Genomic DNA, 14368 nt, shown 5'->3' with positions numbered 1-14368 from the left:
ATCTTTGGCTGCAAAGAATATAATCTATCTGATTTCAGTGTTGACCATCTGGTGATGTCCATGTGTAGAGTTGCCTCTTGTGTTGTTGGAAGAGGGGGTTTGCTATGACCAGTGTGTTCTTTTGACAAAAACTCTGCTAGCTTTTGCCCAGCTTCATTTTGTACTCCAAGGCCAAACTTGCCTGTTACTGCAGGTATCCCTTGACTTCCTACTTTTGCATTCCAGTCCTCTATGATGAAGAACCAGAGGAACCAGAAATCAAAGTGCCAACATCTCTTGGATCATTGAAAAAACAACAGAGTTCAAGAAAAACATCTACTTCTGCTTTATTGAATATGCCAAAGCCTTTGACTGTGTGGATCACAACAAACTGTGGAAATTTCTTCAAGAGATGGGAACAACAGACCACCTTACCTGCCTCCTGAGAAGTCTATATGCAGGTCAAGAAACAACAGTTAGAACTGGACATGGAACAACAGACTGGTTCAGAATCAGTAAAGGAGTATGGCAAGGCTGTATACTGTCACCTGGCTTATTTAACTTATATGCAGTATACATTTTGCAAAATGCCAGGCTGGATGAAGCACAAGCTGGAATCAAGATTGCCAGGAGAAATATCAGTAACTGCAGATATGCAGATGACACCACGTTTATGACAGAAAGTGAAGAGGAATTAAAAAGCCTCTTGATGAAAGTGAAAGAGGAGAGTGAAGAAGTTGGCTTAAAGCTCAACACTCAGAAAACTAAGATCATGGCATCTGGACCCATCACTTCATAGCAAATATATGGGGAAACAATGGAAACAGTGAGAGACTTTAATTTTGGGCTCCAAAATCACTGCAGATGGTGACTGCAGCCATGAAATTAAAAGACGCTTGCTCCTTGGAAGAAAGGCTATGACCAACCTAGATAGCATATTAAAAAGCAGCAACATTCCTTTGCCAGCAAAGGTCTGTCTAGTCAAAGCCATGGTTATTCCAGTGTCCATGTCTGGATGTGAGAATTGGACTATGAAGAAAGCTGAGCACCAAAGAATTGATGCTTTTGAACTGTGGTGTTGGAGAAGACTCTTGAGAGTCCCTTGGACTGCAAGGAGATCCAACCAATCCATCCCAAAGGAAATCAGTCGTTAATATTCATTGGAAGGACTGATGCTGAAGCTGAAACTTCAATACTTTGGCTACCTGATGTGAAGAACTGACTCATTTGAAAAGACCCTGATGCTGGGAAAGATTGAAGGCGGGAGGAGAAGGGGGACAACAGAGGATAAGTTAGTTGGATGGCATCACCAACTCAATGGACATGAGTTTAAGTAAGCTCTGGGAGTTGGTGATGGACAGGGAGGCCTGGCGTGCTACAGACCATGGGGTCACAAAGAGTCAGACATGACTGAGCAACTGAACTGAACTGATGATGAAGAGGACATCTTTTTTTGTGATCAGTTCTAGAAGGTCTTGCAGGTCTTCATGAGGAGCATATGTCTCTGTAAATGATTTTTGTGCTTTTCTAGATATAAGAAGATGCAAGAAATTGAGCTCATACTATCTTTTCCTGAAATTTTCTATCTGAAGCCCTCTTCTGCCTTTTTTCCTATAGTACAGAGTACCTCCTTCCTCATCTGCATCATGGACTCCCATCAGGGTGTGTTGAAGGCTACAGTGGCCAGTGACTTCATGCTTGCATAACCAGATGGCAAGTGACTGTTTTCAGTTGACCCCTGAGTCCCAAAATTCCAACTTGTCTCTGTCATCCATCTTTGACCCTGCCAGGTTTTTAATGGGTTTTGTCCAGGGATTTCTGTTGAAATCAGCAGGAGTAAAACAGAATGCACTGTCCTCAGAACCAGATGGCAATATAGGATTGATGGTAATATAGGATTTCTGATTGCTAGCCCTTCTGAACAGTTCTGGGATTCATAGTCTTGCCTATGCCACTTGGCCTCTTACCTCCTCACATTTCTATAAGTAGAAACCTTAAGAAGGTTGACTGCTAAGACTCTTGGTGCAATATGCACTGGGTAGCGTCACAGCCCTTGCAGCTCCTGTTAAGTATTCTTTCTTTTTAATATCAGCCAAACTGACATGAGAGACTATTCTTCAACATCAACTTCTCATCCAAGATTGCAAACCATTTGGCCTTTGTGTATTTCTTCTTTTGTGAATTATTACACCTTTTATTTGCTTTTGTATTGAGGTGCTCATCTTCTGCTTACTGGTTTGTATAAGTTTTGCATGCTGCTGCTGCTGCTAAATCGCTTCAGCCATGTCCGACTCTGTGCAACCCCATAGACGGCAGCCCACCAGGCTCCCCATCCCTGGGATTCTCCAGGCAAGAACACTGGATTGGGTTGCCATTTCCTTCTCCAATGCATGAAAGTGAAAAGTGAAAGTGAAGTCGCTCAGTCGTGTCCGACTCCTAGCGACCCCATGGACTGCAGCCTTCCAGGCTCCTCCGTCCATGGGATTTTCCAGGCAAGAGTACTGGAGTGGGGTGCCATTGCCTTCTCCATAAGTTTTGCATATATGGATATAAATACTTTGTTTGCCTATATAAGCTGCAAATACTTGTCCCAGTGTGACTTTTAGTTGAGTTTCTGTGGTTTGGCCATGCCCAAGATTTTGCTTTTTATGGAGTCAAATCTATCACTTTTTACAAATCTTTTCTTGCTGAGGAGATTGGCCTTCCAGGTCCTACTCTGAGCCTGAAGAGATCGCCTTCCCCCTTTTGACCCCTTTTTACATTTGAAATGTCAGGGTGGGGAAGAGAAAGTGATACAGCTCTCTTTAAAGTGCAGGAAGACGAGTTGGGTGACAAATGGGAAGACCTTCTCCGGTAGGTTTCTGTCTAATCAGAAGTGAAATAAGAGCTGTTTAAAACCACACTCAAACCCATTTTCTGCTTGACTCCCTCTGACCACAGCCCAGGTGCCTACATCACCACATCAGAGCCATCGGAACTGATTTTCTACAGGAAAGACCCTTTCCCATGAGAGCATTAGACATGGTGTCTTGTAAAGATTCCCCTCCCCTATTGGCACTCATCATCTGGGCTCTAGTAGTGAATCAGGAGAGACAATGATTGAAACAGCATATGGCATCATCAGATAGTGGTTTTTCTGACTCTGACAGTTTTAAGAGTTGTCACTGACTTTTTTCTCCAGCTGAGGTTTAGTGGCTTTCCTTCCCTTTTCACCGTGGCATTAAGGATCTGTTTCAGTCCTCGGTCAGATATGTAGAGCTCATACATATTTAAATGTTTCAAAGTGTTGTCCTGATTCCTGTTTCAACCCATGCCTCCACCTAGCTGACCTCAGCAGTCCACCCTATCGATTTGTGTATGAAGAGAGACTGTATGGATTTTTTTTTTATGTTTTCTTTTCAGTTATTGCAGTGCTAAAATAATAAGGGCATGATTAAATTTTCTATGATGTCTGTGAACAGGCGATAAAGCACTGAATGTTGAACTGAATATATGTAACAAAAAGCAAGGGTGATGAGGCAATTCAAAAAGAGGGCAGGCCAGTTCAGAGATGCAAACTGAACTCCTGATAGTAGGATTTTAGATTTGGAATAGAGGACCCAAATTCATCGGCTTGCTTCCATCCCTTGGTTGTTAATTACAGTTTTCAATTAATAATTCAGTGTCCTGGACTATTTTGATAACTCCTCATTAAGAGAATCAAAGCTGATAATTAAAGGATGGGTCACAGACCCTATCCACAGAGAGCAAAGGCCCAGGTGAGCAATTTGAAAGCTCTACCATTGAACAATATGAAAGCAATACCACTGCGCATTCCTCTCACGGGAACCGACAGTGAATATGGATATGGCACCAAAGAGAAGAGGAAAAAACTCGAGCACAAGCTCGCAGTGCCCTGCTTTGTTCACAGCCCCAGATCAATAGTACAAAGACTGCCCAACATGCTTCAGTAACCAGTCATCAATTATTTACCGGGCTCTTTTGTTCAGAGTTTCTGTTTACAAGATTACTTTGTTACTAGAAATGGTTGTTTCCTTTTATGCGGCTGCTGGCTGGGGGCTTGAGTCTTTTACAAGATGAGCCTTAAAGAGTGGTGTTTGTGTGTATGTCCTACATCCCCCAGCTCAGACTGCAGATTCAAATCAGCATCACTGTGTAGTACATCTTTCCACTGGTGCTCAGGATTCCCCTAGGTAGATATTACAGACTCAAGACTGACCTCTCCATGTAGAAAGCGTAAGCGTTTTCAGTATCTGCCAAAGGACAGTGGAAGTCAGGGGGAAGCCATGCCTCTTGAGTCATTTGCAGAATTTGTCCTTGCCCAGCTTTCTCAAGAGATTTAACTGACTAAAAAAACCAGGAGAAAATACATTAAGGTCTAGTCTTATTGTTGTTCAGCCACTAAGTCCTGTCTGACTCTTTGCAACCCCATGGACTGCCGCATGCCAGGCTTCCCTGTCCCTCACTATCTCCCAGAATTTGCTCAAACTCAAGTCCATTGAGTCAGTGATGCCATCCAACCATCTCATCCTCTGTCGTCCCCTTCTCCTCCTGCTCAATCTTCCCCAGCATCAGGGTCTTTTCCAGTGAGTCAACTCTTCACATCAGGTAGCCAAAGTACTGGAGCTTCAGCTTCAGCATCAGTCCTTCCAGTGAGTATTCAGGGTTGATTTCCTTTAGGATTGGCTGGTTTGATCTCCTTGAAATCCAGTGGACTCTCAAGAGTCTTCTCCAGCACCATAATTTAAAAGCATTTATTCTTGGGCACTCAGTCTTCCTTATGGTCCAACTCACATCTGTACATGACTTCTGGAAAAACCATAGTTCTGACTACATGAACCTTCATCAGCAACATGATGTCTCTGCTTTTTAATACCCTGTCTAGTTTGTCAATGCTTTCCTTCCAAGGAGCAAGCCTCTTCTAATTTCATGGCTGCAGTCACCGTCCACCATGATTTTGGAGCCCAAGAAGAGAAAATCTGCCACTGTTTCCACTTTTCTCCCATCTATTTGCCATGAAGTGATGGGACCAGATGCCATGATCTTAGTTTTTTTTAATATTGAGTTTAAGCCAGCTTTTCCACTCCTCTTTCACCCTCATCAAGAGGCTTTCTAGTTCCTCTTCACTTTGTGCCATTCGAGTGGTATCATCTGCATATCTGAGGTTGTTGACATTTCTCCCAGTAATCTTGATTCCAGCTTGTCAGTTATCCAAGCTGGCATTTTACATGATGTACTCTGCGTATAAGTTAAATAAACAGGGTGACGATATACAGCCTTGTCGTCGTACTCTTTTCCTAATTTTAAACCATCCATTGTTCTATGTCTGGTTCTAACTGTTGCTTCTTGACCTGCATACAGGTTTCTGAAGAGAGAGGTAAGATGGCTTGTTATCCTCATTTCTTTCAGAATTTTCCACAGTTTGTTGTGATCCATACAGTCAAATGGTTTAGCATAGTCAGTGAAGCAGAAGTAGATGGATTGTTTGTTTTTTGTTTTTTTTTTTGGAATTCACATGCTATCTCTATAATTGAACAAATGTTGGAAATTTGACCTCTGGTTCCTCTGCCTTTTCTAAATCCAGGTTGTACATCTGGAAGTTCTCGATTCAACTACTGTTGAAACCTAGCTTGAAGGAATTGGGGTATAACCTTACTAGCATGGGAAGTTGGCAAAATTGTCTGATAGTTTGAACATTCTTTAGCACTGCCCTTCTTCAGAATTTGGGTGAAGACTGCCGTTTTCCAGTCCTGTGGCCACTGCTGAGTTTTCCAAATTCACTGACATACTGAGTGCAGCACTTGAACAGCATCATCTTTTAGGATTTGAAATAGCTCAGCTGGAATTCCACCACCTGCATTAGCTTTATTTGTGGCAACACTTCCTAAGGTCCTCTTGACTTCACACTCCAGAATGTCTGGCTCTAGGTGAGTGGCCACACCATCCTGGTTATCCTGGTCAGTAAGACTTTTTTGTACAGTTCTGTGTACTCATGCCAGCTCTTCTTAACCTCTTCTGCCCCTGTTAGGTCTTTCCTGTTCATGTCGTTTATCATGCCCATCCTTGCATGAAATGTTCCTTTGATATCTCCAGTTTTCTTGAAGAGATCTCTAGTCTTTCCCATTCTATTGCTTTCCTGTGTTTTTTCCCACTGTTCATTCAAGAAGACTTTCTTATCTCTCCTTGCTATTCTTTGGAGCTCTGCATTCAGTTGGGTACATCTTTCCCTTTCTCCAGTATCTTTCACTTCCCTTCTTTCTTCAGCTACTTGGAAAGCCTCCTGAGACAACCACTTGGCCTTCCTGCATTTCTTTTTTGTGGGGACGGTTTTGGTCACTGCCTCCTGTACAGTATTATGAACCTGAATCCATAGTTCTTCAGGCACTCTATTTGCTAGATCTAATCCCTTGAATCTGTTCATCACCTCCACTGTATAATCATAAGTGATTTGATTTAGGTCATACATGAATGACGAGAGGTTTTCCCCACTTTCTTTAGTTTAAGCCTATAATGTTAGGTTTTTGCTATATGAATTTTGCTATAAGGAGGTGATGATCTGAGCCACAGTCAGCTCCTGGTCTTGTTTTTGCTAACTGTATAGAGCTTCTCCATCTTTGGCTGCAAAGAATGTAATCAATCTGATTTTGGTATTGACCTTCTAGTGATGTCCATGTGTAGAGTCATCTCTTATGTTGTTGGAAAACTGTGTTTGCTATGACCAGTGTGTTCTCTTGGCAGAATTCTGTTAGCCTTTGCCTGCTTCATTTTGTACTCCAAGGCCAAACTTACCTGTTAAGCCAGGTATCTCTTGACTTCCTACTTTTGTATTCCAGTCCCCTATAGTGAATAGCACATCTTTTTTTGTTGTTGTTTCATAGTTTGGTTTTTTAGTTATGTAAGTTCTTACAGGTCTTCACAGAACTGATTAACTTCAGCTTCTTCAGCATCAGTGGTTGGGGCATAGACTTGGATTACTGTGAGTTGAATGGTTTGCCTTAGAAACCATTTTTCTGTCATTTTTGAGTTTGCACCCAAGTACTGCATTCTGGACTCTTGTTGACTCTGAGGGCTTCTCCATTTCTTCTAAGAGATTCTTGCCCACAGTAGTAGATATAAAACTTCCATCTGAATTAAATTCGCCCATTCCCATCCAGTTTAGTTCACTGATTCCTAAGATGTTGATGTTCATGCTTGCCATCTCCTGCTTGACCATGTCTAATTTACCTTAATTTATGGACCTAACCTCCTAGGTTCCTATGTGATACTGTTCTTTACAGCATTGGATTTTACTCTCACCACCAGCAGCATCCACAACTGAGCATTGTTTCTGCTTTGGCCCAGCTGCTTCGTTCTTTCTGGACCTACTACTAGCTGTCCTCCACTCTTCCCCAGTAGCAGATTGGACACCTTCCAGCCTGGGGGGCTCATCTTCCAGCGTCATGTCTTTTTGCCTTTTCATACTGTTCGTGGGTTCTCAAGGTAAGAATGCTGGAGTGGTTCGCCATTCCCTGCTCCAGTGGACCACATTTTGCCAGAACTCTTCACTATGACCCATGCATCTTGGATGGGCCTGCATGGCATGGCTCATTGCTTCATTGAGTTACACAAGCCCCTTCACCAAACAATGCAGTGATCCATTAAGGGGAAGGTCTATTCTTGCTGCTGCTAAGTCGTTCACTCATGTCCGACTCTGTGAGACCCCATAGACGGCAGCCCACCAGGCTCCCCTGTCCCTGGGATTCTCCAGGCAAGAATACTGGAGTGGGTTGCCATTTCCTTCTCCAATGCATGAAAGTGAAAGTGAAGTTGCTCAGTCGAGTCCAACTCTTAGCGACCCCATGGACTGCAGCCCACCAGGCCCCTCCATCCATGGGATTTTCCAGGCAAGAGTACTGGAGTGGGGTGCCATTGCCTTCTCCAGGTCTAATCTTAGTGGACCCCAATTCCCATCAGTTGTGTCCACTTAAAAACTCACACCCCACTTTTGAGCCCAGGGCCTGCTGTTTGCTTTTTTTCATCTTCCCCACTGCACTGGGTCTTCATTACTGTGCAAGTTTTTCTCTAGTCGTGGTGAGCAGGGGCTACTCTCTAGTCACGGCACACGGACTTCTCATTGTGGCAGCTTCTCTTGTTGTGGAGCACGGGCTCTAGGGCAGGTGGGCTCAGTAGTTGTGGCACATGGCTTCATTGTCCCAGGGCATGTGGGATCTTCCTAGACCAGGGATCGGACCCATGTCCCCTGCATTGACAGGCAGATTCCTATCCACTGGAGCAGCAGGGCAGTCCTTTGCTTTTTTTGTATGAGGTGACTACTGGATTATGGGTTGCTCATAACAGAGGCACAGCTTTTACAAGGGTTTGTTATTTGCTCACCACCACACTAAGAGTTTGTTGATATAAAATTCTTATCAAAAAACTCCTTCAGGCTGTATATATCATCATCCCCTTATCCCCATTTTATACAGAAACTGCAGTTGATGGAGTAGAAACCTTTGAGAAATGAGCAGCAGAACCTACATTCAAACTTTGAATTTTCTGACTCCAACACTTCAGCTCTCTGCCAGTGTTGCAGTGTTTCAGTGAACTCAAAAAAGAATATTATGTTCTTCCATTGCATAGAGCATGAATTGGCCAACTTCTCTGCAGATTAAATACTGTAGACTTTGTGGAACATGTGGGCTCTGTCACCGTCTGCTCTGCTGTTGCAGTGCAAAGCTTGAGGTGCTCCACAAACACTCAGCATGGCTGTGTTCTAATATAGCTTTACTAACAAACCCGGGTTGGCTGAATTTGACCACACTTTGCCAATCCCTAGTATAGAAGAGTGGAGAAGGAAATGGCAACCCACTCCAGTGTTCTTGCCTGGAGAATCCCAGGGACAGGGGAGCCTGGTGGGCTGTTGTCTCTGGGGTCGCACAGAGTTGGACACGACTGAAGTGACTTAGCAGCAGCAGTATAGAAGAGGGCTTCCCTTGTAGCTCAGCTGGTAAAAGAATCCACCTGCAGTGCAAGAGACCTGGGTTCAATCCCTGGATTGGGAAGATCCCCTGGAGGAGGGCATGGCTACCCACCCAAGTATTCTTGGAGAATTCTTCCAGGATTCTGGAGAATGTCCTTGGACAGAAGAGCCTGGAGAGCCACAGTCCACGGGGTCACAAAGAGTTGACACGATTGGGTGACTAAGCACAAGTATAGGAGAGCCCAGGTGGAACTTTAATTTTAGGTACAATTCTTAATAACGCTTTGCCTCGTTCAGAGGGACCAGCTCAGCAGTGGCTTAATCCTTGGTCGGTGACTCCCTAATTGCCCATCACTAAGCATTTTGTGCAGAAGCATGCTCCAGTCTTGGAGAAATTACCTATTAATATGACACAGGCATGATGGACAGAGAAGCCTGGCATGCTGCAGTCCATGGGGTCACAAAGAGTCGGACACGACTGAGTGACTGAACTGAGCTGAATGATGCAGGCATCTCGATGAGGTTGTTTCCACAGACATTGACAGAAGTCAACTCCCGATTTTGTGCACTAACCAGTCCTTTCCAAGATACCATACTCTGAGCAGATATTGAATATTCAAGTGAGAGTTGCCGGCCAAGTGGGCAGGGCATTGTGCTGGGATGGGTAGGGGGTGGTATTGTGAATTGAAGGGGCTGCTGTCTCCACTCCAGCTGATGACACTGACATGGAAGAATATGGGCTCAGTGTCACTGCATCTTCAAAAGGCCTTAGAAATCCATGGAACATATACTTGAGATCCATCAGCACTTACACAGCCTCTGACTGAAACTTACATAGAAAAGGGCTGTTGTACTGCCAGGGTATACAGTGGGGCAGAGAACTTTAAAGTTGCTCATAGTATATAAGTCATACTAACAGCAGCTCAATTAATTTTTCATATTATACCAGACCAATAGTATTTTTTAAAAAATTATTCTTTGGGGTCGATTTTTTGCTGTTTTCTATTTAAAATTTTATTGGAATATAGTGGATTTAAAATACTGTCTTAGTTTTGGGTGTGATTTAGTTCTAATGGAAATATATTCATTCTCTTCAGATTTTTCTCTCAAATAGGTTATCACAGAGTATTGAGTAGAATTTCCTGTGCTGTATAATAAGGCCCTTGCTGGACCTTATCTGTCTTATGCAAAGTAGTGTATATATGTTCATCCCAAGCTCTTGGTTTATTCCTCCCCCGCATCCTTCCCCTTTGGTAACTATAAGACTGTTTTTGGTATCTGTCAGTCTCTTTCTGTTTTGTAAACAAGTTCATTTGTCTCATTTTTTTTAATTTCACATATAAGTGTTACCATATGGAATTTCTGAAGTATCTCATTTAGTAGGATAATATCTAGGTCCATCTGTGTTGCTGCAAATGGCATCATTTTATTTTCTTTATGCCTGAGTAGTATTCCATTGTGTGTGTGTGTGTATACATATACATATATGACTTCTTTATCCAATCAACTCTCAATAGACATTTAGGTTACAACTGTGTCTTGGCTATTGTAAACAGTACTGGAGTTAACACTGGGGTACATGTGTCTTTTCAAAGTATGGTTTCCTCTGGATTTATGCCCAGGAATGGGATTGCTGGATCATATGGGAGCACTATGGTTAGTTTTTTGTTTCTTTCTTTTTTTTAATAATTATCTGTCTGTGCTTGGCCCTAGTTGCTGTATCCACCTTCTTCAGTCATCATGTGGCATGCAGCAATCTTTACTTTCGGAATGTGCGATCCTCTTTATTTATTTCTTTATTTGTAATTATCAGAGGCATGCAGGAACTTCAGTGATGCATGTGGGCTATTTCGTCGTGGCCTGAAAACTCTTACTTGTGACCTCTGGCATCTCATTCCCTGACTGGGGACTGAAACTGGCCCCTGAATTGGGAGCACCAAGTCTTGAAACTGAACCACCAGTAAAGTACCTATTTTACTTTTTTTTTTTTTAATGAAAATCCATAGGGTTCTGTATACTGACTGTACCAACTTACGTTCCCACAAACAGTTCACTTCTCTCCATAACCGCTTCAACATTTATTGTTTATAGATTTTATGATGATGGCCATTGTGACCTGTGTGCCGTGATACCTCATTGTGGGTTTTTTTTTTCTTTAAGGTTCATTTATGTATTATTTATATTCGTCTACCCTGGGCCTTTGTTGCTGTGTGGGCTCTCTCTAGTCGTGGCGAGCGGGGGCTGCTCTTCGTTGCAGTGCCCGGGCTTCTCTTGGTGGTGGCTTGCCTTACTATAGAGCATGGGCTCTAGGGCGCACCGGCTTCAGAAGTTGGCACTGGCGGGCACTAGGGTGTGGGCTCAGTAGATACAACGCACAGGTTTAACAACTCTGCAGCATGTGGAATCTCCCCAAGGCAGTGATCAAACCCACGTCCCTTGCACTGGCAGGCAGACTCAACCACTGGACCACCAGACAGACCTGATACTTCATTCTCCTTTGGATTTCAGTTCCCTAATAATAAGGCATGTGGAGCATATATTTATGTGCTTCAGAAAAATATAAACCTACAGTATGCTTTAAATATATCCTTGAGATTGGCTTCTTAAAGGTCCACTGTGTTTCCCATTGTTATTCAATTAGCTACGCGGGACATCCTTAAAGGCAAGTGAGGTTTTTACACCTCAGGCGTTTTGAGTCTGTGGTACCCAGAAGCACCAGGTTTACAATTGTTGTTCCAGGGAATGGCCACAAGGCGGCAGCATTTTCTGATTTCCACGGCCCCCCACTCAGGTGGCTCAGGCAAGGAAAGCTAAAGAGAATTCCCGTTACTGAGTCGTAGATTCGAATGGAATATCCCAGAAGAAGCCATCCAGATCTCCTGTCTCATTACTTCTTCCAACTTACAGTTTAAGCTCCAGACAAGTCCCAAGCCCTGTCTACACCACTATGCAGAGAGAGCGGCCACAGGGAGGAGAGGCGCGCCTCCAAGAAGGGGGCTGCCTCTGGGGACGCCCCCCCCCAACAGGAGACTCAGAGAGCAGGGGTCTTTTCAAAGGTTTTCCAGCTGACAGGGTCCACGTCACTGCAGTGCACTGGGCTTGGCTGAGCCGTAGGAGGGCCCGTGTGGGTCTGGAGATGTGGGATCCTCACAGGGAACCAGGCGCTCGGTTTGCAGCGGGGCTTATGTGCTGGCACCGCCCCCCCCACCCCCACCCCACTGCCTCCGCTCCACCCTGTCCAGCCCTGGGACGCAAGGCTGTTCAAGTTCCAGAAATGTGTCACCAGGCCAGGTGCCCGAGACCTGAGGGAAATATCGTTGCCATTTTTCTTTCCTTTCTAAATTAATTTTTATTTTCTATGGGAACATAGATGATTTTCCATGCATTTCCTTTTCGGTGTACACCAACCTGATTCAGTTACACCTATGCATACATCATTTCTTTTTCAATTCTCTAATCAGACATGGTGTTACAGTGTGTTGAGTGGAGTTCCCTGTGCTATACAGTCAGTGTTTGTTGATTCTTTAGTTTAAATATATTACTGTGTATATGTTAATCCCAACCTCCTAGTTTATCCCTCCCTTCCCACTTCCTTTTTTGGGAATGACACAGTCGTTTTTGAACTGTGGGTGTCTGTCTTTTGTACATGAGTTAATTTCTATCTATTTTGAGGTTGCAGGCACAAGTGTTATCAGTGTCATTTTGTTCTCGGTCTGAGCTCCATCACTTAGTGTTATGTTAGTTCCACCCATGTTGCTCAAAAAAGCATTATGTTATTCTTTTGAATGGCTGAGGAACAGTCCATTGTGTTTATGTACCATGGCTTCTTTAACCATGTAAGTTTCTATGGTCATCTTCCTTGCTTCATCTCTTGCCTGTTGTCAGAGGTGCTGCTGAACATTCGGGCGCATGTGTCTGTTCCGATTCTGCTTTTTATTTGTATCTGACCCAAGAGTTTGAGTATGAATCACGTGGTACCTCTTTTGTTCATTTACTAAGGAATGTCTATACTGTTCTCCACCGTGGCTGTTACCAATTTTCATCCTTCCAAAAAGGGCCATAGAGGGTTCCCTTTTCTCCATACTCTTTCCTGCATTCACTAATTGTAGATTTTTGGTGACAGCCATTCTGTTGGGTGGGAGATGATACCTCATTGTACTTTTCATTCAGTTCCCTAAAAATGAGCCATGTGGAGCATCTTTTCATGAGTTTAAAAATAAATGAAAAAACCACCCACAGTGTACTTTAAATGTACCCTGAGATTGGCTTCTTCAAGATCCACTGTGTTTTCAATTCTTCGATTTCTTCTCTGGGACATTCTTTAAGGGCAAGTGCCTTTTTTAAGCCCCTCAAGCTCTATGAGTATATGGTGCCCAAAACACCAGGTTTCAAGTTGTTGTTACAGGGAATGTCCACAAGGTGGCAATATTTTTTAATGCCCCACTCGGGTTGCTGGGGCAAGGAGAGCTAAAGAGAAAGTTCTGTTCCTGGGTTATAGATTAGAACGGAATGTGCCAAAAGAAACAGTCCAGGGCTCCTGTCCCATTACTTCATCTGCCTTACATTTCAACCCCCAGACAAATCCCGAGCCAGGCCGACACCACTATGCTGAGGGTGCTGTCATATGTAGAAGAGGCGACTCCAGGAAAGAGGCTGCCCCTGAATTCCCCACCAACAGGAGACTCGGAGAGCAGGGGTCTTTTCAAAGGTTTTCCAGCTGACAGGGTCCACGCACTGCAGTGCACTGGGCTTGGCTGAGCTGTGGGAGGGCCTGTGTGGGTCTGGAGATGTGGATCCTCCACAGGGAGTTTTGCAGTGGGGTTTACATGCTGGCACCACCTCCCTCACCGCCTCCACTCCACCCTGTCCAGCCTTGGCATCAGGGATGTTCAAGCTCCAGAAAAGTGTCACCAGGCCAGGTGCCCAAGACCTGATGGAAATAACGTTGGCATTTTGTTTTTTCTTTTAAATTTATTTTTTCCTTTCTATGGGAATATAGATGATTTTCCATGTGAACTTTTCGGTATAGACCAACCTGATTCCTTTATACATATGCATATATCCATTGTTTTTCAGATGCTTTTCCCATACATGTTACAACAGTATGTTGTGTGGAACCCCTGTGCTATACATTCTGTGCTTGTTGATTATCTAATTTAAATACGTGACTGTGTATATGTTAACTTCCTAGTTTATCCTTGCTTTCTGACCTTTGTCTTCTGGTAACAGTACATTCCTTTCTGATCTGTGGGTATCTATCTGTCTTATTAATGAATTCATTTCTATCTATTTTGAGGTTGTAAGCATAAGCGATATCAATGGGAGTTTGTTGTTTTTCTGTCCGACTTCCGTCACTCAGTATTATGTTTAGGTCCACTGGTGTTGCTGGAAAAGGCATTATTTTATTCTTTTTTTATGACTGAGGTGTAT

Source organism: Bubalus bubalis, chromosome 21 (genome assembly GCF_019923935.1).
Source record: "Bubalus bubalis isolate 160015118507 breed Murrah chromosome 21, NDDB_SH_1, whole genome shotgun sequence".
Classification (NCBI taxonomy): Eukaryota; Metazoa; Chordata; class Mammalia; order Artiodactyla; family Bovidae; genus Bubalus; species Bubalus bubalis.
Note: the sequence above shows the minus strand (reverse complement) of the source record.